Source organism: Oncorhynchus keta, chromosome 26 (assembly GCF_023373465.1).
Source record: "Oncorhynchus keta strain PuntledgeMale-10-30-2019 chromosome 26, Oket_V2, whole genome shotgun sequence".
In the NCBI taxonomy this organism is placed as follows: Eukaryota; Metazoa; Chordata; class Actinopteri; order Salmoniformes; family Salmonidae; genus Oncorhynchus; species Oncorhynchus keta.
Genome location: NC_068446.1, coordinates 21,305,134 through 21,328,815, shown reverse-complemented (window position 1 = coordinate 21,328,815; position 23,682 = coordinate 21,305,134). Strand labels below are relative to the sequence as shown.

The 23,682-nt window shown below is 43.3% G+C and overlaps 1 long non-coding RNA gene across 1 annotated transcript; it reads right to left on the bottom strand.

Annotated features, from left to right (window-relative positions):
- Window positions 1-2,452: 2,452 nt before the first annotated feature.
- Window positions 2,453-21,208, bottom strand: LOC118359082 (uncharacterized). Its single transcript, XR_004820590.2, has 2 exons — window positions 20,982-21,208; window positions 2,453-3,269 (listed from the first exon to the last, which is right to left on the bottom strand). It is a non-coding gene; the product is annotated as an uncharacterized LOC118359082 (long non-coding RNA).
- Window positions 21,209-23,682: the final 2,474 nt, after the last annotated feature.

Here is a 23,682-nt window from a genome sequence, read left to right as displayed (position 1 = left end):
AGAGTTGGCGGGAGACAGCTGAGCACATTCCGGAGAGCTGAGTGCAAGCATTCTGGAGAGACGGCCATATCTTCGCCCCCCCCTACTTCTTGTCTCAACATTAATTATACTCAAGACACATTATCTTCACTCATTTTAGACGCTTTTCACTGACAGCCCCGTCTCAATAATCAGCGAGGCCTATTGCCACGCGCGCTGCCCAAATGACTTGCTTCCCAAATACGCATAGGCCTATGCATTTGTGATTTGAAACAATCCACAGCTATTTTTTTTAAAGAAGCTAATGACCATCTGTGGAAAAGTCAAGCTCTCTGTTAAAGTATTATTTATTTATTTATACAGGAGTAATTATATAATTTTGGCAAAACATAAATTTACTTTAGGAGATTCCAGCATCCGTGCAGTGCACCGTGCACGCCAACTTTATTTTGTAATGTGCAAGTGGCTGAAACCAGAGATCTCTTATATAATGACGAGATGCTCATGTCTCCGCCCTAACAATGCGAGTCATTGTCCTAAAGGCGGGAATGCTAGCGACAAACTTAGGTCTGCATATTCTGACCATAGAAACCCAGTGGCCTTATTCAGGACAGATTCTCACAGAGTGAGCCCTCTCGCTTCGCCTCTTCCTCTCTGCTGAAACTTGCGAGTGAAACAGCGCCCTTATGTCTTGCTATATGTAGCCCATGTATCTGATTCTGTCTGACCAGAAAAAGTATGACATGCCATACTCCTTTTGAGACAGAGGGGCGCTGTTTCGCTCGCTCGGATTCTTTAGCTGAGATTGATGCGTCGTTCTATCCGTGCGCGTCTCGGTCAAATAAATGATCAATATTTCAAGATTACTGTCACAATATTGATACTGTAACTAGATATAGGCGTCACAGACATGATGATTAATTTAATATAGTCCATTACAATGGGGGGATGATTTCCCCAATCCTAATTATAGCTTTAAATACACATTCCAGCTCAACCTCACCTTAGACTCAACCCTAAACCCTACCTTTACATAAACTGAACCCTTCCTAAACCTGACATTAACCCTAACTCTCACATCATCTCAACATCTTGGCTCAACCTTAACCCTAGCCATTACACTAACCCTAACTTCTTGTCCACATCCTGGCTCGACCCTGTTGTGGACAAGAAGCTAGGATTAGAGTTATGACAACAGTTAGGGTTTCAAGGAATTTTCTGCCATTGTAATCCTTGGGTGTTTTTTTTCAGCCCACCTTAATCTGAACGGTGTAAAATAAATAAATAAATATACAGTACCAATCAAAAGTTTGGACACACCTACTCATTCAAGGGTTTTTCTTTATTTGTACTATGTTCTACATTGAATAATAACAGTGAAGACATCAAAACTATGAAATAACATATGGAATTATGTAGTAACCAAAAAAGTGTTAAACAAATAAAACTATATTTTAGATTTGAGATCCTTCAAAGTAGCCACCCTTTGCCTTGATGCCAGCTTTGCACACTCTTGGCATGCTCTCAACCAGCTTAACCTGGAATGATTTTGCAACAGTCTTGAAGGTGTTCCCACATATGCTGAGCACTTGTTGTCTGCTTTTCCTTCACTCTGCGTTCCAACTCATCCCAAACAATCTCATTTGGGTTGAAGTAGTGTGGTTGTGGAGGCCAGGTCATCTGATGCTGCACTCAGTCACTCTCATTCTTGGTCAAATATCCCTTACACAGCCTGCAGGTGTGTTGAGTCATTGTCCTGTTGAAAAACAACTGATAGTCCCACTAAGCGCAAACCAGATGGGATGGCGTATCGCTGCATAACGCTGTGGTAGCCATGCTGGTTAAGTGTGTCTTGAATTCAAAATAAATCATTGACAGTGTCACCAGCAAGCACCCCCACACCATCACACCTCTTCCATGCTTCATGGTGGGAACCACACATGCAGAGATCATTGGTTCACCTTCTCTGTGTCTCACAAAGAGACAAAGCAAGTCTCTTCTTATTATTGGTGACCTTTAGTATTGGTTTATTTGCAGCAATTCGACCATGAAGGCCTGATCTTCTGTATACCACCCCTACCTTGTCACAACACAACTGATTGGCTTAAATGCATTAAGAATGAAGAAATTCCATAAATTAACTTCTAACAAGGAAAACCTGTTAATTAAAATGCATTCCAGGTGACTACTTCATGAAGCTGGTTGAGAGAATGCCAAGAGTGTGCAAGCTTTTATCAATGAAAAGAGTGGCTACTTTGAAGAATCTCAAATATAAAATGTATTTTGATTTGTTTAACACTTTATTTGTTACTACATGATTCCATATGTGTTACATAATAGTTTTGATGTCTTCACTATTATTCTACAATGTCGAAAATAGTAAAAATAAAGAAAACCCCTTGAATGAGTAGGTGTGTCCAAACTTTTGACTGGTACTGTGTATATATTAAAATACATTTACGGGATGTAAAAATGCTTTCTGTGTAAACTTTAATGATTAAAAACAGATATAAATTATGTAGAAAAGATAATAGACCTATATATATTTTTTATAATCTTTGAGAACTAAAATAAATTAAAACCCCCACAAAGCTAGACAGTCAGGGAGAATTGAAAATTCCCAAAACAATGCATTTTGCAGTATTGATTTTGTTATCATTTTTTATACTTAAGAACACAGCGTTATCCATGGTAAAATGTATAGAATTGCAGGAAATTAGCTTCAAAACTGCAAACATTGCTCTCAGCTCCATGGAGAAAATTGTAGAATTGCAGGAAATTGGCGTAAAAAGGAAACATTTATCTACACCGACATCTTCTTATTCACCACATCACAAATGAGATGTTTATCTGTATCTGTATGTGTAGGTGTGTCTGTCCGAAGAGCCATGAGAGGCATAGTGAATTCACTATTGGGTGTTTATGTATTGGCCCAGGGCAGGCCTTTTTAAATCAGGATAGTATAAAATCACCACTCTTTTCCAGAAGTCCTGGGATCCATGAAAAGATGGAAACCTGCAGATGACATGGTATATATAACAAACATAACATACTGTACAACACAACATACAAAAACACCATATTGCTTTCTGTAGGAGAGGCCTGAAGTGGAGATTCAGTTTTTCATTTGTCTTAGGTGTCATAATTCAGTCGAGATACTGAAAATACCCATCAGGTTTGGCAGGATTTGAATGTCAGTTGGCATGCCTCTGTTCCTTCTGATGTACGATATCATGCCCAGGGTCAAACAGGATCTTCAGTGGTAGAATTCCCCTGCAATTAAATGTCATCTACAAAGAGACAACAGAAATACATAGTTTAGTTGATTAATTGTACAGACACTTGGCCAATAAGGAGAATAGAAGCAGGGGAAATGGAGGACCTCAAGAACTGGCATACAGTCTCACCCCCAATCTGATTCACATGGCGTTTCAGGCTGGTGACCAGATACACGCCTGTGCATGCACACAGCACACATTCATTCACCTGTGGAAAATCACCTCCCGTTTGAGGTATAACATAAAATAACTTTTAACAAGGACACACTCCTGATCACACACCGGTACACAGTCGGTGGTGTGTGTGCATGGGCGGTGTGTTTGGTTTGTCATGTAGCCTGTTGTAGGGTGCGGTGGTGGCCTCTTGACGGTGGTCCTCTTGGTGGTCCCCATCCCCCACGTTATATGCTGAGATGGTCAAAATAGGATACCTGGGCAGGGTAGTCTACACAAACACAGACATAGACACCTATTTACCTAGACGCCCAGTAAAACACTATGATTATATTTGCCTGTGGTTTTCAAACAATTTTAGCTAAACAGTATGGCCCACCTAAAGCTTTAGGAGTTTTCTCGGGACCCACCAAGTGAACAAGACCAGTTTCTTTAGCCAAATAAAGTAGCCAGCCCAAAGGATTTAGTCATAGATGACCATGGTAGAGCAGCTCTAACACCACACGTGTGGTCTGGGTGGTCTTCTCTTCAGTGGTGCCACATGCAGAGGACAGTATTAAAGTTACTGTATGTCTGGGGCATTAGGACATTTGTCTCTGTCTATATTTAGAATTAATTGACAAATTATGAACAACTTTTGATTTCATTTTCCTGAATTGGGTAACTTTTTAAAAATTCATTTTTTTTACCCATTTACAACCAACAGCACCACTCTTTCAGACCAAATGTTTAAAGTGTATTTTATGATAACTGCAACTCATCCTATGAATATAATACACTCAAATATAGCAATAAAACGAGTCTATCCTTAATAATGAAATCCTTTAGTAGGCCCAGTGTCAATGCATTAGACGTGACCCAGAATTTCGATCTCATCGCTGTAATTCCCCAACGAGCTCAGGATGCGAAGGTCAAGTCATGCGTCCCCTGAAACATGACCCGCCAAACCACGCTTCTTAACACTTGCCCGCTTAATCCGAAAGCCAGGTGCACAACTGTGTCGGAGGAAATGCCGTTCAACTGACGACCGAAGTCAATCTGAAGGCACCCGGGCCTGCCACAAGGAGTAGCTAGAGCGCGATGAGCCATGTAAAGCCCCCCCCAGCCAATTCTGTGCCGCCCTATTGGACTTCCGATCACAGCCGGTTGTGACACAGCCTGGGATAAAACCTGGGTCGGTAGTGACGCCTCTAGCACCTTCGCCCGCTGCGCCACTCGGGAGGCCCAATAATAACTACAGTCATTGCCAAAAGTTTTGAGAATGACACAAATATTAATTTCCACAAAGTTTGCTGCTTCAGTGTCTTTAGATATTTTTTGCCAGATGTTACTATGGAATACTGAAGACTAATTACAAGCATTTCATAACTGTCAATGGCTTTTATTGACAATTACATGAAGTTGATGCAAAGAGACAATATTTGCAGTGTTGACCCTTCTTTTTAAAGACCTCTGCAATCCACCCTGGCATGCTGTCAATTAACTCATGGGCCACATCCTGACTGATGGCAGCCCATTCTTGCATAATCAATGCTTGGAGTTTGTCAGAATTTGTGGGTTTTTGTTTGTCCACTCGCCTCTTGAGGATGGACCACAAGTTCTCAATGGGATTCATGTCTGGGGAGTTTCTTGGCCATGGACCCAAAATATTGATGTTTTGTTCCCCGAGCTACTTAGTTATCACTTTTGCCTTATGGCAAGGTGCTCCATCATGCTGGAAAAGGCATTGTTCGTCACCAAACTGTTCCTGGACGGTTGGGAGAAGTTGCTCTCGGAGGATGTGTTGGTACCATTTATTCATGGCTGTGTTCTTAGGCAAAATTGTGATTGAGCCCACTCCCTTGGCTGAGAATCAACCCCACACATGAATGGTCTCAGAATGTTTTACTGTTGGCATGACACAGGACTGATGGTAGCGCTCACCTTGTCTTCCCCGGACAAGCTTTTTTCTGGATACCCAAACAATCGGAAAGGCGATTCATCAGAGAAAATGACTTTACCCCAGTCCTCAGCAGTCCTGTACCTTTTGCAGAATATCAGTCTGTCCCTGACATTTTTCCTGGAGAGAAGTGGCTTCTTTGCTGCCCTGCTTGACACCAGGCCATCCTCCAAAAGTCTTCACCTCACTGTGCGCGCAGATGCACTCACACCTGCCTGCTGCCATTCCTGAGCAAGCTCTGTACTGGTGGTGCCCCGATCCCGCAGCTGAATCAACTTTAGGAGACGGTCCTGGCACTTGCTGGACTTTCTTGGGCGCCTTGAAGCTTTCTTCACAACAATTGAACCCCTATCCTTGAAGTTCTTGGTGATCCGATAAATGATTGATTTCGGTGCAATCTTACTGGCAGCAATATCCTTGCCTGTGAAGCCCTTTTTGTGCAAAGAAATTATGACGGCACGTGTTTCCTTGCAGGTAACCATGGTTGACAGAGGAAGAACAATGATTCCAAGCACCTTTTGAAGCTTCCAGTCTGTTATTCAAACTCAATCCGAATGTCAGAGTGATCTCCAGCCTTGTCCTAGTCAACACTCACACCTGTGTTAACGAGAGAATCACTGACATGATGTCAGCTGGGATTCAGTTCATTTGCAAGGCAAAGAGGGACTTTCAATTCATTGCAATTTATCTGATCTTCATAACATTCTGGATTATATGCAATTTGCCATCATACAAACTGAGGCAGCAGACTTTGTGAAAATGTATATTTGTGTCATTCTCAAAACTTTTGGCCACGACTGTATATTCTATTCAGTAACGTTACTACTATCTCTCCTAAAGTCCCAGTGTACCATTAGCTCTGTGTCAGTGTGTGTGTAATTAGTGGAGTTTAGTCCATTGTCCCCTAACCTCTGGATAGAAATCACTGCTGCTTTAATGGTGAGGGTCAACCATCTCGCTGACGTGGCTCACACACACACACACACACACACACACACACACACACACACACACACACACACACACACACACACACACACACACACACACACACACACACACACACACACACACACACACACACACACACACACACACACACACACCTCTCTCGATGCCTGGGTCACTATTTGTCCCACCATCTTTACAACCTACCGTCTCCAATGCGCCACACCTAAATTAGTTCCCTGGCGCAACATTTAAATCAGTCCCCTAGCGCTAGACATGGAGAGAATGACCCGGGACGTAAAACACTAACAGACTGACTCTTTACGACTCCTAATGTTGTCTTTATGTACTGAGTGTGTCTGATATACTGTCTGCTTAAATCACATCCCCTGCAGGGATCAATAAAGTATCATCTTATACTGTTTTTGTCTTTCTTTATGGAGAGAAAGAAGAGGGGGGGAGCTATTGTTGATGCAGTTTCTTTGATTCATGTCCCAACACCTTCCTTCCATGTCATGTGGTCCTGGCGAGGGTTTAGGGTTAGTGAGATCTCAACTGGTTTAAGGCTCCATAAAAGCTCAGATGTAGTGATTTGTGTCGTCATTTTATTTCTCTGTGGCATCAGTTGTGGTTGGTTGTGATAATGGTCCGTCTCATCACTGTGATGGACCTGTTTGATGTCAGCAGTAGTTGACTGTAAGTCAGTGCACTGCTTTCACCCGGTCGCAGTGTTTTTGTTGATGATGAGGATGATGATAAACCATGGAGAAAGTCTTTGAGATGCGTGAAAAGTGGGACTGGGCTGGTCTCTCTCTTTCATTTACTCATTCTTTCTCTGTCTCTGTCTCTGTCTTTCTCTCTCATTTATTTCATAACCCTTGCACCAGGGAATGTCTAGAGACAAACCCAGTGTTGCTTAGATGCTTGTGTTTGAAATGCTTCAGTGCTTCACTGAAGTTCTCTGAAAAATGTATCTTGTTTCCTTCATTCATCTATTCATGAGTGGTCTTCTTCTGAATTAAAACACATTAATTAATGATAAGGTGGGCCTTAAGGTGGTCCTCTTGGCAAAGTACAGACTACCTTCCCATTTTATTTAATGTGGAACAAAACATCCTCATTCATCAATCTGCTATGTCCTTAAAATAAATCCATTCCATTCATAGTTGCTCTGCTTGTGAATTCAATTCCATGAAATAATTATAACATTGTCCGATTTGGCACTCTACACATCCTCAGTCATAAATAACAAGGCATTCTCAGTCAGTCCCTCGTCCTCATAACAGAGACTGGGGACAAGGTGAACAACAGAGACTGGGGGAAAAAGTGAGTGCACTCTTAGAAAGAAGGGTTCCAAAAAGGTTATTCGGCTGTCCCCATAGGAGAACCCTTTTTATGTTCCAGGTAGAACCCCTTTTGGTTCCAGGTAGAATCCACGTAGAACCCTCTGTGTTAATGGTTCTACACGGAACTCAAAAGGAATCTAACTGGAAACAAAAAGGGTTCTTCAAAGGGTTCTCCTATGGGGACAGTCGAAGAACCCTTTTAGGTTCTAGATAGCACCTTTACAGTGTGGGTTTTATATAGTTTTACGGACACCCATAGTTGAGCTTGCATTAGCCAAACCCAGCAGAGCACCTCTGGCCCAATTTACTCCCTGGCCACAGACACAGGGCCAGGGCTTTCATTTTTTTTGCATCAGCATACTACCAGAAGAGCTAAATGCCTTCTATGTTCACCTCAAGGCAAGCAACAATGAACCATGAATGAGAGCACCAGCTGTTCCAGATGCGTGATCTTGCTCTCCATAGCTGATGTAATTAAGACCTTTAAACAGGATAACATTTGCATGGCGTGGGGCCAGACGGTTAACCAGGACGTGTTCTCAGCTGGCAAGTGTCTTCACTGACATTTTCAACCTTTCCCTGACCTGGTCTGTAATACCAATTTGTTTCAAGCAGACCACCATAGTCCCCATGCCCAAGAACGCCAAGGTAGCCTAAATGACTATCGCCCTGTAGCACTCACATCTATAGCCATGAAATGCTTTGAAAGGCTGATCATGGCTCATATCAACACCATCATCCCAGACACCGTGGACCCACACTAATTCGCACACCACTCCAAAAGATTCACAGATGCACTTTACACTGCCCTCACCGACCAGGAAAAAATAAATACCTATGTAAGAATAAGGGGTGAAACGGTTCACGAAACTCACGGTTCGGTACAATACGGTACAGTGGTGTCACAGTTCGGTACGGTTTCGATACATCAACAAATGAAATGCCTGAAAAATATGTCATTTGTATTTAGATTTTCCATTTATTATCTTAGTAAACATGGGTAGCTTGAATTCCCAGGAGCAGATGGAAACAAAGGGTCTTCAAAAAAATAGCAGTGCCTGTCTTATAACATGAAATAAAATAGTCATTTAAAACAGAACTTCAACAAGAGTGCATAGCAGCATATATCAACATTAAGTCACATAGCAGTGCCTTAAACAAAATAGGATCACTTGAGACTGGTTACTTTCATTTTCTTTTTACAAATGATCAGATTTTCAAGTTTGTCTTTAAGAAGATTAGTCTATCCACATTATCTGAAGCGAGCACAGATCGTCTTGCTGTGACAATGCCAGCCGCTGTGGAGAAAACCCTCTCGCCAGGGACAGAGGTCCCAGGCACAGCCAGGTAGCGCCTTGCTAACATGGCAACATGAGGTTATATTAACTCTTTGGTCTTCCACCATGTAAGTGGATCAGCATCCAGGGGAATACAGTCCACTTCCCTGTATGAGGTCACCTCCTCCTCTATGACCTTTGACTTGGTTCCCTCCTCCTGGATCGTGAACAACTCTCCAAAAAGCTCAGCCATGGCAGACTTCTTTTCTGGAGGAGAACCCCTGTCTTCTGCCATCTCTGGAGAGGGGTTGGCTCCTGTGGTATCTGTGGCTTGACCCTGCAGAATTCAATTAGATGAAAATGACTATCTCTGAAGTGGCTTTAAAAATATGATTTGTTGTTAGAAATATATATCAAACACTATTATGACAATTACAATTATTACTTTTATAATGAATTGTTAAATCACTAATTAATGAAATAATACATGTCACATTAACTAAATAAATACAATACCTGTTGTATATTGGTGACAATCTCTGCTGTGAGTTCATTGCAGACTCTCAGATGAGCAGCAGCATCCAAGTGCAGAACGGACTTGAAACGGGGATCCAAAGCGGTGCTCTTGTGTAAGAAGTTTTCATTTTTTCCAACATTCTCATTACGTAGACATAAGCATAGTTGATACCATCGAGGTGCGGATGTTTACTTTCTACACAAGTACTTTTTTTCCAGTTTCATCCGATGAACAGTTTGTAGTGGTAAAATAAAAAGGGATACATTTTTTATGCCATTTAGGCGAAATGGATTTCTAAGCATCACTCCAGTCAAAACAGGCTCTGCGAACGTTAGATTCCTTTTTTAACTTGCTATGGGCTCGCGCTAGTGTTCCAGCTTAGACAATGTTCTTTTACCGTTTTTCAGTCTTGGGGAGATTTTGACTAGTTCTATTGTCCAGCCGAGCTGCATACAGCTACGAGATGAAACAACTTTAATACTGTATGGCTATTTTTCCCGCGTTAATTTATACGCCATTGGTTTATGCAATACAATTATTTTTTTTAATGTATTGCATAAACCATATATACACTGCTCAAAAAAATAAAGGGAACACTTAAACAACACAATGTAACTCCAAGTCAATCCCACTTCTGTAACTCTAAGTCAAGACCACTTCTCAGTTCCTATGCTTCCTGGCTGATGTTTTGGTCACTTTTGAATGCTGCCGGTGCTTTCACTCTAGTGGTAGCGTGAGACAGGTTCACACTGAGCACATGTGACAGACGTGACAGAGTCTGGAGACGCCGTGGAGAACGTTCTGCTAGCCAGCAACATCCTCCAGCATGACCGGTTTGGTGGTGGGTCAGTCATGGTGTGGGGTGGCATTTCTTTGTTGGGCCGCACAGCCCTCCATGTACTCGCCAGAGGTAGCCTGACTGCCATTAGGTACCGAGATGAGATCCTCAGACCCCTTGTGAGACCATATGCTGGTGCGGTTGGCCCTGGGTTCCTCCTAATGCAAGACAATGCTAGACCTCATGTGGCTGGAGTGGGTCAGCAGTTCCTGCAAGAGGAAGGCATTGATGCTATGGACTGGCCCGCCCGTTCCCCAGACCTGAATCCAATTGAGCACATCTGGGACATCATGTCTCGCTCCATCCACCAACGCCACGTTGCACCACAGACTGTCCAGGAGTTGGCGGATGCTTTAGTCCAGGTCTGGGAGGAGATCCCTCAGGAGACCATCCGCCACCTCATCAGGAGCATGCCCAGGCGTTGTAAGGAGGTCATACAGGCACGTGGAGGCCACACACACACTACTGAGCCTCATTTTGACTTGTTTTAAGGACATTACATCAAAGTTGGATCAGCCTGTAGTGTGGTTTTCCACGTTAATTTTGAGTGTGACTCCAAATCCAGACCTCCATGGGTTGATACATTTGATTTCCATTGATAATTGTTGTGTGATTTTGTTGTCAGCACATTCAACTATGTAAAGAAAAAAGTATTTAATAAGAATATTTCATATATTCAGATCTAGGATGTGTTATTTTAGTGTTCCCTTTATTTTTTTGAGCAGTGTATATACTGTATATATATATAAATTCCGAGCTATAATATATGATTCATGTATTGTTCGGTTCGCAGTACGTACCGAACCGTGCACCGTGGACCCTGTTACCAAACGGTTCAATACAAATAAACGTACCGTTTCACCCCGAGTAAGAATGCTATTCATTGATTACAGCTCAGCATTCAACACCATAGACCCCTCTAAGCTCATCACTAAGCTCAGGACCCTGGGACTGAACACCTCCCTCTGCAACTGGATCCAACACATCCGCCATGCTGACCATCAACACAGGGGCCCATCTGGGTTGTGTGCTTAGTCCCCTCATGTACTCCCTTTTCCCCCATGACTGCGTGGCCGTGCACGACTAAAACACAATCATCAAGTTTGCTGATGACACGACGATAGTAAGAGTGATCACCAATGATGATGAGGAAGCACAAAAGTGCATAATTTGCCAAATGAAAATCAGTCAATCAGTCAATCAAATGTATTTATAAAGTCCTTTTTACATCAGCCGATGTCACAAAGTGCTATACAGCAACCCATCCTAAAACCCCAAACAGCAAGCAATGCAGATGTAGAAGCACGGTGGCAAAGAAAAACTCCCTAGAAAGGCAGGAACGTAGAAAGAAACCTAGAGAGGAACCAGGCTCTGAGGAGTGGCCAGTCCTGTTCTCACTGTGCCAGAACAGCGACACACAATACAATAGAAAGACATTAGGCCTATATTTTGAAATGTAAGGCGGGTGTGAAATGAATATCTCACTTTGAATACGCAAATACTGCCGTATAGGCATTCAGGCATGAAAACATGAAATCATTATGTAGTGGCGATTCCCTATGAACTTCCATTGGCACATGAGAGAGCTGTCCGTAACACGTCCACAAAAAACAGCTTTCCAGACGTTACTCTTTTGGGGTGAAGTTCCCATTTACTGCGCATATAAAATGTAAATACAGTGGGGCAAAAAAGTATTTAGTCAGCCACCAATTGTGCAAGTTCTCCCACTTAAAAAGATGAGAGAGGCCTGTAATTTTCATCATAGGTACACTTCAACTATGACAGACCTCAACCTCAAACAGTCACACTCCAAACTCCACTATGGCCAAGACCAAAGAACTGTCAAAGGACACCAGAAACAAAATTGTAGACCTGCACCAGGCTGGGAAGACTGAATCTGCAATAGGTAAGCAGCTTGATTTGAAGAAATCAACTGTGGGAGCAATTATTAGGAAATGGAAGACATACAAGACCACTGATAATCTCCCTCGATCTGGGGCTCCACGCAAGATCTCACCCCGTGGGGTCAAAACGATCACAAGAACGGTGAGCAAAAATCTCAGAACCACATGGGGGGACCTAGTGAATGACCTGCAGAGAGCTGGGACCAAAGTAACAAAGCCTACCATCAGTAACACACTACGCCGCCAGGGACTCAAATCCTGCAGTGCTAGACGTGTCCCCCTGCTTAAGCCAGTACATGTCCAGGCCCGTCTGAAGTTTTCTAGAGAGCATTTGGATGATCCAGAAGAAGATTGGGAGAATGTCATATGGTCAGATGAAACCAAAAATATAACTTTTTGGTAAAAACTCAACTCGTTGTGTTTGGAGGACAAAGAATGCTGAGTTGCATCCAAAGAACACCATACCTACTGTGAAGCATGGGGGTGGAAACATCATGCTTTGGGGCTGTTTTTCTGCAAAGGGACCAGGACGACTGATCCGTGTAAAGGAAAGAATGAATGGGGCCATGTATCGTGAGATTTTGAGTGAAAACCTCCTTCCATCAGCAAGGGCATTGAAGATGAAACGTGGCTGGGTCTTTCAGCATGACAATGATCCCAAACACACCTCCGGGGCAACAAAGGAGTGGCTTCATAAGAAGCATTTCAAGGCCCTGGAGTGGCCTAGCCAGTCTCCAGATCTCAACCCCATAGAAAATCTTTGGAGGGAGTTGAAAGTCCGTGTTGCCCAGCAACAGCCCCAAAACATCACTGCTCTAGAGGAGATCTGCATGGAGGAATGGGCCAAAATACCAGCAACAGTGTGTGAAAACCTTGTGAAGACTTACAGAAAACGTTTGACCTCTGTCATTGCCAACAAAGGGTATATAACAAAGTATTGAGAAACTTTTGTTATTGACCAAATACTTATTTTCCACCATAATTTGCAAATAAATTCATAAAAAATCCTACAATGTGATTTTCTGGATTTTTTTCTTCATTTTTTTCTGTCATAGTTGAAGTGTACCTATGATGCAAATTACAGGCCTCTCTCATCTTTTTAAGTGGGAGAACTTGCACAATTGGTGGCTGACTAAATACTTTTTTGCCCCACTGTAGCTACAAAACACATATTCCTATACAATAGGTACAGAGAGATGCTATATCTGTGATACGGTAAGAACTGTATGTGCTCTCCTCTCACCTGTGCTAACCCTTCCTGGTCACCTGTGCTACCTACAGTTGAAGTCGGAAGTTTATGTACACCTTAACCAAATGCATTTAAACTCTGTATTTCACAAATCCAAGTAAAAATTCCTTGATTTAGGTCAGTTAGGATCACTACTTTATTTTAAGAATGTGAAATGACAGAATAATAGTAGAGAGAATGATTAATTTTTTTATTTATTTCTATCATCACATTCCCAGTGGGTCAGAAGTTTACGTACATTCAATTAGTATTTGGTAGCATTGCCTTTAAATTGTTTAACTTGGGTCAAACATTTCGGGTAGCCTTCCACAGCTTCCCACAATAAGTTGGGTGCATTTTGGCCCATTCCTCCTGACAGAGCCGGTGTAACTGAGTCAGGTTTGTAGGCCTCCTTGCTCGCACACGCTTTTTCAGTTCTGCCCACAAATTTTCTATAGGCTTGAGGTCAGGGCTTTGTGATGGCCACTCCAATACCTTAACTTTGTTGTCCTTAAGCCATTTTGCCACAACTCTGGAAGTATGCTTGGGGTCATTGTCCATTTGGAAGACCCATTTGCAACCAAGTTTTAATTTCCTGACTGTCTTGAGATGTTATTTCAATGTATCCACATAATTTTCCAACCTCATGATACCATCTATTTTATGTGCACCAGTCCCTCCTGCAGCAAAGCACCCCCACAACATGATGCTGCCACCCCCGTGCTTCACGGTTAGGATGGTGTTCTTCGGCTTGCAAGCCTCGCCCTTTTCCCTATAAACAGTTATATTTTTGTTTCATCAGCCCAGAGGACTTTTCTCCAAAAAGTACGATCTTTGTCTCCATGTGCAGTTGCAAACCGTAGTCTGTCTTTTTTTATGGCGGTTTTGGAGCAGTGGCTTCTTCCTTGCTGAGCGGCCTTTCAAGTTATGTTGACATAGGACTTGTTTTACTGTGGTAATACTTTTGTACCTGTTTCCTCCAGCATCTTCACAAGATCCGTTGCTGTTGTTCTAGGATTGATTTGCACTTATTATGAAGTGGAATTGACTCAAATTATGTCACTTAGCTTCTAAAGCTATGACATAATTTTCTGGAATTTTCCAAGATGTTTAAAGGCACAGTGAACTTAGTGAATGTACACTTCTGACCCACTGGAAGAGTAATATAGTGAATTATAAGTGAAATAATCTGTCTGTAAACAATTTGGGGGAAAATTACTTGTGTCATGCACAAAGTATATGTCCTAACCTACTTGCCAAAACTAGAGTTTATTTTCAAGAAATTTGGGGAATGGTTGAAAAACGAGTTTTAACGACTCCAACCTAAGGGTATGTACACTTCCAACTTCGACTCTATATACACACAGTGACACATGACCCTAACATATAGTGCCCTCAAGCGTACAAAATAAGTAAAAAATAACCCTTGACAGACAACATATACACAACTCATGAACAGGCCAAAATGGCCCCTACACATTGTACATAATAACTATATATACAAGGGTATGTGGACACCCCTTCAAATGAGTGGATTCTACTATTTCAGCCACACCCGTTGCTGACAGGTGTATCAAATCAAGCACACAGCCATGCAATCTCCATAGACAAACATTGACTATAGAATGGCCTTACTGAAGAGCTCAGTGACTTTCAACGTGGCACCGTCATAGGGTGCCACCTTTCCAACAAGTCAGTTCCTACAATTTCTGCCACTCTTATTATGAAGTGGAAACGTCTAGGAGCAACAACGGCTCAGCCGTGAAGTGGTAGGCAATAGAAGCTCACAGAACAGGACCGCCAAGCGTAGCACATAAAAATAATCTGTCCTCGGTTGCAACACTCACTACCAAGTTCCAAACTGCTTCTGGAAGCAACGTCAGCACCAGAGCTGTTCGTTGGGAGCTTCATGAAATGGGTTTCCATGGCCGAGCTGCTGCACACAAGCCTAAGATCACCATTCACCATGCCAAGCGTCGGCTACAGTGATGTAATGCTTGCAGCCATTGGACTCTGGAGCAGTGGAAACCTATTCTCTGGAGTGAGGAATCATGCTTCACCATCTGGCAGTCCAATGGACGAATCTGGGTTTGGCAGATGCCAGGAGAACGCTACCTTCCCCAATGCATAGTGTCAACTGTAAAGTTTGGTGGAGGAGGAATAATGGTCTGGGGCTGTTTTTCATGGTTTGGGCTACCACCTTAGTTCCAGTGAAGGGAAATCTTAAAGCTACAGCATACAATGACATTCTAGACGATTCTGTGCTTCCAACTTTGTGGCAAGAGTTTGTGGAAGGCCATTCCTGTTTCTGCATGAAAATGCCCCTGTGCACAAAGTGAGGTCCATACAGAAACGGTTTGTCGAGATCGGTGTGGAAGATCTTGACTGGCCTGCACAGAGCCCTGACTTCAACCCCATCAAACACCTTTTGGATGAATTGGATTGAAGACTGCGAGCCAGGCCTAATGCTCTTGTGGCTGAATGGAAGCAAGTCCCTGCAGCAATGTTCCATCATCTAATGGAAAGCCTTCCCAGACGTGTGGAGGCTGTTATAGCAGCAAAGGGGGGACCAACTCCATTTTAATGCCCATGATTTTGGAATGAGATGTTAGATAAGCATGACTTTTAAGCCAGCCTGAATGAGTGGGCCAGTGTTCAATCTGGCAGGGCTTCTGCCCAGCCCTGCTGTGGCTTCACCTCTGATCAGTGCCACTGCAGGCAGGATTTCCTCTGTGATGGAAAGAGGTCTAGTTTGGTTCAACTCCATTGTGTTGAACTTCAACTCTATTTGGTTCAACTCTATTGTGTTCCCCACACTCACACAAGTGAGTAAAGTTATCTTCCGGTGCTCATTTGCTGCGTGGAGCAGAGAACACACACGTAATGAGGAACAAGCAGAATATACAGTGCATTCGGAAAATATTCAGATCCCTTGACTTTTTCCACATTTTGTTACGTTACAGTCTTATTCTAAAATGTATTACTTTTTTTTCTCTCATCAATCTAATTTTTGGGTGCAAATGTATTAAAAATAAAATACAGAAATACCTTGTTTACATAAGTATTCAGACTCTTTCCTATGATACTCAAAATTTGTTTTCAAGAACATCCTGTTTCCATTGATCATCCTTGAGATGTTTCTATAACTTGATTAGAGTCCACATGTGGTAAATTCAATTGATTGGATATGATTTGTAAAGGCACACACCTGTCTATATAGGGTCCCACAGTTGACAGTGCATGTCAGAGTAATAACCAAGCCATGAGGTCAAAGGAATTGTCTGTTGAGCTCCGAAACAGGATTGTGTCGGGGCACAGACCTGGGGAAGGGTACCAAAATATTTCTGCAGCATTGAAGGTCCTCAAGAACACAGTGGTCTCCATCATTCTTAAATAGAAGAAGCTTGGAACCGCCAAGACTCTTCCTAGAGCTGGCAAACTGAGCAATCAGGGGAAAGGGCCTTGGTCAGGGAGATGACCAAGAACCCGATAGTCTCTTTGACAGAGCTCCAGAGTTCCTGTGTGGAGATTGGGGAATATTCCAGAAGGACAACCATCTCTGCAGTACTCCACAAATCTGGTCTTTATGGTAGAGTGACCAGACGGAAGCCACTTCTCAGTAAAAGGCACATTACTGCCCGCTTGGATTTTGCCAAAAGGCACCTTACAGACCATCAGACCATGAGAAACAAGATTCTCTGGTCTGATGAAACCAAGATTGAACTCTTTGGCCTGAATGCCAAGCATCACGTCTGGAGGAAACCTGGCACCATCCCTATGGTGAAGCATGGTGGTTGCAGCATCATGCTGTGGGGATGTTCTTCAGCGGCAGAGACTGGAAGACTAGTCAGGATCGTGGGAAACATGAACGGAGCAAAGTACAGAGAGATACTGGATGAAAACCTGTACCAGAGCACGCAGGACCTCAGACTCGTGTGAAGGCTAACCTTCCAACAGGACAACTCTACCCTATGCACACAGCCAAGACAACGCAGGAGGGGCTTCTGGACAAGTCTCTGAATGTCCTTGAGTGGACTAGCCAGAGCCCAGACTTAATCCCGGTCGGACATCTCTGGATAGACCTGAAAATAGCTGTGCAGCAACACTCCCCATCCAACCTGATAGAGCTTGAGAGGATCTGCAGAGAAGAATGGGAGACACTCCCCAAATACCGGTGTGTCAAGCTTGTAGCATTATACCCAAGATGAATCAAGGCTGTAATCGCTGCCAAAGGTGCTTCAACAAAGTTCTGAGTAGAGGGTCTGAATGTAAATGTGAAATTTAAATTTTTTAATACATTTGTACAATTTCTAAAAACCTGTTTTTGCTTCACCATTATGGGGTATTGTGTGTAGATTGATGAGGAAAAAACCCAATTCAATTCATTTTCGAAAAAGACTGTAACGTAAGAAAATGTGAAAAATACTTTCCGAATGGACTGTACATGAACCTGTGACTTATATTCACACACCTTTTCACTCGCACATCATACACACTATAACACATATGGAGAAGGATGTGATTGTGAGATGAATCACCAGTCTATAAGAAGTGTCTTGCTCACATGCGGTGTGTATGAAAGTATTAACCTCTCTGCGCACCGAACCCGTTAGCGGGATTCAATTCGACAACATACTGTGATCGCTACATAAATAGTCATATTAAAGTGGCTCACCTTTGATCTCACTGTGTTAGTGGAGCTGCAAACACTTTATATTGGAGTCACTGAGGTTGTTTACCTGAAAACAGAACTACTACTTTTTTGTTTTAAAATTTTTTTCACCCCCTTTTCGTTATATCCAATTGGTAGTTACAGTCTTGTCTCATCGCTGTAACTCCTGTATGGACTCGGGAGAGGCGAAGGTCGAGAGCCATGCGTCTCCGAAACACGACTCCGACAAGCCACACTGCTTCTTGACACACTGCTTGCTTAACCCAGAAGCCAGCCACACCAATGTGTCGGAGGAAACACTGTACAGCTGGCAACCGAAGCCAGCGTGCGTGCGCCCTGCCGCCATAAGGAGTCGCTAGATTACGATGGGACAAGGAACTTTTTTCTTTAGCTTAGTGTCAAAATTACACACACACACACACACACACACACACACACACACACACACACACACACACACACACACACACACACACACACACACACACACACACACACACACACACACACACACACACACACACACACACACACACACACACACACACAGAGAGTCTTGTGGGGACACAAAATTCAGTCCCATTCAAAATCCCATTTTCCCTAAACCTATCCTTAACCCTAAAACCAAATCTTAACCCCAAACCTAACCCTAAAACCTAACCCTGGCTCCTATCCCTATATCTAATTCTAACACTAATTCTAAACTTAACCCTAAATCCCCTAGAAATAGCATTTGACCTTGTGGGTATTAACAAAATGTCCCCTATTGGTAAAATGTTTGTTTGATTACTATTCTTTTTGGATCTTCTGCTCGCCACAAATATAGTTACACACACACACACACACACACACACACACACACACACACACACACACACACACACACACACACACACACACACACACACACACACACACACACACACACACACACACACACACACACACACACACACACACACACACACACACACACACACACACACACACACACACACACACACACACACACACACACACACACGCATGCACGCACACAAGGCCAGTCCGACACACAATCTACAGAGGCACTTTTTACTCTACAACAGCTGAAACAACAACTGCTTCACACAGGGGAAAGCCTTTGTGTGTGTGTGGAAGTGCACATGTGTGGATGTGCCTGCTGGGCCAACAAGCTCTTACAGTCTCACGTCAGAATTAGAATATCCATGTTTCTCATCAGGTAGCTGGTCTGGGGGTAAAAGCTCTTGGCCATGATGCTCCTGTACTGTACACGTCTTGGCGATGGAAGCGGGTGGCTAGGGTCCCTGGTTATCTTCTTGGCTTTCCTGCACACCTCATGATGTTTGTGTCCTGGAGGGCAGTCTATGTGCACCTAGAGCTGTTACGATGACCGTATTACCGCCACACCAGCAGTCACGAGTCATGACCATAGTCAAATTCAACGTGACTGTCTAGTCACAGTAACTAGGTTTCTCCAAGCTCTGATGCGACTGATGGTCATTACTGGCCTACCGAACTTGCTAACTGCCTGGTACTTAGCACTCTATTGTCCCTCTAATCACTCTCACATCACTGCAAAGTTTTGATGACCTCTATTAAAAAGAGGAGGATCCCAACAGCTTTCTATAGATTAGGCCTACTATATTTATTTATCAACTTTCCTAGTATTAAGCACGTTGCTTCACTTTACAACAGGAGTATAGCCTACCTGGCAGGCATGAAAATGAACCAGCTCTCACTCACACATGGGAAAAGCGTTCTCTATATGCTAATTAGTGCATAGATGACATGTCTTTTTTTCCCCTTTCTCTGTTCCGAGACAGGTGCATCATAATGGCCCATTCTAAATCAAAACTAATTTCACACATATATTATTTAGTGTTTGTAAAGACTAAATTACACCTTATCACCTATCACTAGTGAATTATATATTATCACTTGTGAATGATCCCCAGCTTGTGTGCAGTAAGACAAGAAACAACACATGCCTCTTTTTGTGGACTTTTTCAAATCACACATAGTTCCACACCTCATCACGTGACAGGCATTGGCTAATTAATTGCGATATCTGAGAGAGCCTTGTGAATGAGATGTGGTTCGGAACACTCAGCCGGGAGAAAGAAATTATAATTATTATATTCAGACCAAGGGCACAACAGCCACTGGCCGCAAAGGGCATGGATTTTTTAGGGGGCATTACGGCCATGTCACCGGGGATGCCACCGGGGAATTCAAGACATCATCATTATCAAGTGTCAAATTGCCACCGGGAAATTCAAGACATTATCAAGTGTCAAATTGTGAATGAGAGACTGATGAAGTGTGTGCAGCCTGTGCAAGAATTGTTCCCTTCATGCAACTTTTTGCCTTTCATGCGTTTCATCATGCAGCCTTACTCGATGCCCAAAACAGACATGCACGTGCTCCATCGTGCGCAAATTGATTTTGTCCCTCCACACCAAATGCGATCACAACACAAAAGTTGAAATATCAAAACAAACTCTGAACCAATTATATTAATTTGGGGACAGGTCAAAAAGCATTGAACATGTATGGCAATTTAGCTAGCGCTAGTTAGCTTGCAGTTGCTAGCTAATTTGTCCTATTTAGCTCGCTAGCTTGCTGTTGCTAGCTAATTTGTCCTGGGATATAAACATTGAGTTGTTGTTATACCTGAAATGCACAAGGTCCTCTACTCCGACAATTAATCCACACATAAAACACATTTTATACATTTCCTAAAATGTATAAAAAACTGTTTTCAATTTGTCATTGTGGGGAATTGTGTGTAGGTTGATGAGGGAAACATTTATTTAATCCATTTTAGAATAATGCTGTAACATAACTAAATGTGGAAAAAGCAAAAGGGTCTGAATACTTTCCGAATGCACTGTACCACCGTCTGTAGTGTCTTTGTGGTCAGCGGCTGTGGAGTTGCTCTACCAGGCTGTGATGCTGTGAGGGCCCTCTGGGAAAGGCCGAATTTCGTCAGCATCCTGAGGTTGAAGAGTGAATCGCTGTCGTGCCTTCTTGACCACGATGTCCTTGAGAGAGAGAGAGAGAGAGAGAGAGAGAGAGAGAGAGAGAGAGAGAGAGAGAGAGAGAGAGAGAGAGAGAGAGAGAGAGCTAAGGAGATGAAAGGGAAAGTAAGAGGAGGTAAGGAGAGAGGGGGGAGGAAATATATTTAGCATGGAGGACAGGAAAGAGGAAAGATGACATGGTGAGTTGTCTTTCTGTCATCAACTATATTTTCTACCTGTCATGGCGGTGGCCTAGTGTTTAGAGCGTCTGGACAATAACTGGAAAGAATATCTGTAGAATAACAGCCAAGATTCCTGGGTGCTGAGAGGATGTCTGCAGCCACTCTAAATCAGAGGGGTTGGGATAAAAGCAGAAGACACGGTTGAATGCATGCAGTGTTTCTTGACTAGATATTTTGCTTTCCTTTCTAATGACCTCCACACAAGAGTTTTTTCCTTGTTCCACCTCTTTCTTTTACAGGCCCCAGCATTGTTTGTTGTTTGGGGTTTTAGGCTGGGTTTCTGTACAGCACTTTGAGATATCAGCTGATGTACGAAGGGCTATATAAATAAATTTGATTTGATTTGATTTGAATGTATGTTATTAATCAGGTGTGTATGGTGTGGAGACTTTTTGTGGTGGTATATTAGGTGAAAGTTAAGGCTGATAATACCTCTACTGTGCTGCTGTTGTAGCTGTGACCGTGTCACTTCAACTTTACTGTGACCTGCCATGACCCGGAACTGATTCACAGCCATTGTTGTCCTCACTTAGGTGTTTGTGTGAGAGAGAAATGAACAATACCCCTGCCTAGTTACACACAGGACACACACACCCATCTACCCACACACACCGCGTGCCCTCCGATGCTTCATCAATCCTGGAATGCCCTTCAGTCGATGGAGAAAAGAAGTGTTTGGTGTTCCCGCTTTGATGAGTTTCTTCAGTAGCAGTTTTAATTAATTTGACCATAAAAAGGTCTGCGCTTCCCAGCAGTCTCTCTGGCACTGCCAACACAATACACACGCACGCACACACACACACACACACACACACACACACACACACACACACACACACACACACACACACACACACACACACACACACACACACACACACACACACACACACACACACACACACACACACACACACACACACACACACACACACACACACACAGGGCTTTTATTATCCCTGTCAATTAATGGTGGTTAACGATGCAGACTGATCACAGGTCAAATTGATGGGACAGAACCGTAGGCAGTATTGATCAGGCCCGCCTCTTCTGACCCTCTCAGCACACTGTAACTCACTTTGAGGTATGACATCACAGACAGATCAGGAAGGAGGGAGGGATGGAAAGACACTGGAACAGCCTGCGCTTGTGTAGACGTATTGTACGATACGATAGCAGCTAGGAGAGAACAAGTTCTACCTGTGTATAATGTATAGCTGTGTGTGTTTTTCTAGGTAATTTAATCTATGAAAGTGAGCCTGGGCCTCATTATGTAAATTAAATGACACTATTCTGCTGAGTGAGGCACAACGGAACGCACACACACACCGCGTGCGCACACACATACACACACACACATACACACACCAAAATCATAAGGCAGGTGAACTGGCAGCCTGTCTGTGGTGTGAAAGGCCTTCTTGATGCTCTGAAGCAGGTATGGAAAGCCTCAGCGCTCTGTCTGCCACTATGGCTAATCATGACACGTGACAGACCGAGGCGTGTGTGTGTGTGTCACTGCTTCTGTCAGCCTGTAACAAGCCAGCATGTGTGTGTGTTGCTGGGCATAATGATCAATAGCTATTAAACCACTGGTCCCTGAACCCAGATGGAGCTCTGTGTTTGCACAGGTGGGAAACAAGATGGCCGACACTCTAACCCCCCAGAGTGTGTGTGTGTGTGTGTGTGTGTGTGTATGGGGGGGTCTGCTTGTGTTTATATTCTGTTGTTATGCTAGAATGACTCTTCAGAGGCAATAAAAAATGATGGTCAGGGAGGGAGGGGGTTGGGATTAAAAGGGGGGAAGTAAGGGTGCAGGGAGGGAGAGAAAATTAGAGCGTGACAGCAGGACTCCGCTCTTGTTTTAAGCTGACCAGGAGTTTTGTGTCGTCTGAGAGGAGCGCAGAAGAGTCTGTAGAGAGAGGGGGGGAGGGGAGAGTGAGAAAAGAAGGGGGAGAGAAAGAGAGCGGAGTCTGTTTTGTCTGGATCGGAGGGAAGAGTGTTTTTTCGGAGCGTCACAGGGTTTCTATATGACATTCTTCCACAGCTGTAAGGGACTGAAAGTCTCAGTGAATTGTGACAGAGTAACAATACAATCTTAGAGGAATCATACGTTGTGACCAGGACATCTCTTTGAGCACTCGGAGATACCCCCCTCCCTGTGTTAGTTAGTGAGTGATCAGAGCTAGTCCAAGTCGTTAGCCCTCAGCGGAGAGAGCGAGAGAGGCTTCCATTTACTTAGACTGTCAATTATTCATGAATCTGTTAGCATAAGCTCGCATTGGCTGTTATCTGGAGCCTTGTGTAATAAAGACTG